We start from the raw sequence: 1,964 nt of genomic DNA, 5'->3' as shown, positions 1-1,964 counted from the left end.
TGAAAACTAATAGAACAATTCTCAGGAGGAAAACATACACCACCGTAGTTTGGGGGTTCCCCAGTTTCTTGCCAAGGCCACATGAGGATAGTGCTAAACCACAAGCCTCAAAAAGGAACATTCAGGAGTAGGCCTATGCCACAGTGCAGCATGCCAAGGAGAGGTTTTCAAGAGAAATATCTGTGTTGCGTTTCATGATCTATTCATTTTACAAGGATCTTCCTTGTGTTAAACATCAAGGGCATATTTACAGTTGGAGAAACTAATAAAGAGGAAAGTAACAATTGAAAAATACATCTTTATGTACAGACATTCCCATACGTTTTTAAATGTCAGCTGATTCTGATTCCTATTCTTACATAGCAATTTCAAATTAATATAATTCTATAACAATACAAAAGATTTTCTTATCCTATCAGGAGCATAGAAGAGCAAAAGCTTATGCTTATCTCCTACTATGTACAACTGACAAGGAAAAAATCCATTACATGCTTAATATGTGGATATTCTCTTCACTTGGAAAAGTACAGAAGAGCCATGCTTTATTGCTGAAGACATGTCACTCTAAAAGTACAGGTAAAGCTAAGTTGTTGTAGAGATGTTACATATTCTTCTGGCAAATATACTTTTTCTTATAAACATCTTTATAAGATAGTAATCTGCAAGTTTCATAAAAACTGGTTCCTACTCATCAAAACACCTATATAAGTGCATGAGAGGAATTGAAGCAGCAAATCTTTATGGAATAAAATAACAAGCAAAATAAATAACTCAAGACCTTGCCATTAAAACATTTTCAATAGTATCTTTACCTTAATAAGCACCAGGTAATCCCCATATTATACAAAAAAAAAAATTCCTCTTACACTAATCTAGCAAGCCAAAGGAAGTACCCAGCTCCCACATTATATACACAAAATTTCCCGATTCCATTCTTACCCCCACCCCACCCCCAGCACCCCATCAACCTGACTAGTCATCATCACCTTCTGCTTTACCTGCACCGCACCCTTTTCCCATTCTTCAACCCCAACTGCATTTCAAGTGACTGTAACATCTTCACTCTTTCTCTGCTCAGTTGTTTCAGAGTTATGGATGCACAAATGTGTGTTCTGCATCTGCTGCCAAAAGCAAACAAGTGAAAGAAAGAGGGAGAAAAGAAGAACGTTCAGTAGGGGTTCCTCAGCTGATTTTCATTTCTTACATTCTTCCTTCTGGCTTAGGGCAATTTCTATTAATTGTGCTAAGTCTGCATAACTGCATACTATTCATCTTTAGCATTACTTCAAAATAAGAAAACTTCCCAAAAATCTATACAAACACATTAGAATTTACAGAGTTTTCTTTTCTGGTCTGATTCCTTTAAAGTATACTAGAAAGAATAATAAGAGTTTTAAAAAATATGTCTTTAAAAATATGATATGAAAACCAAGAAATGCACAGAAAGACAAGTGTTAGAGTATATATACACATTCTTCTTAAATCCGTCACACATAATATGGAACTGCTGCTATGCTTCTCTTACCTATTGTCAAAGTAGAACCACCTGATTAAAAAGCAATAGAAAAAAGAGAATGCAAATCTAGAATCATGGTAGTACTAGAAATATATATAAAAAAAACTTAAGTAACACACAAAAGTTCAAAGAGGAAATCAGTTTCATTTACACACAATTCAGATGTCAACCAATCTCATATCCAATGCATGCTAAGAAGCTTTCAAACAGAGTATGCATTGTTACAAAAGCCACCAAAAAATGTATTCTTTCTTTGGAATGTTAAAGCTGTAAGCAGGTTGGAATAGATAGAGGTCTGTTTATCAACATACAAAGCACAAATGAAAAAAAATAAACAAAAAAACACCAAGTGTGACAATCCACTAAGGGTGAAATACAAAATGCATGTCAGGAGGACTGCTATGGCCAAGGAAAGCTCCAAACAGATTAAAACCAAAAACTCAACATA

The sequence above is a fragment of the Penaeus monodon genome, chromosome 24, assembly GCF_015228065.2.
Source record: "Penaeus monodon isolate SGIC_2016 chromosome 24, NSTDA_Pmon_1, whole genome shotgun sequence".
NCBI lineage: Eukaryota > Metazoa > Arthropoda > Malacostraca > Decapoda > Penaeidae > Penaeus > Penaeus monodon.
Note: the sequence above shows the minus strand (reverse complement) of the source record.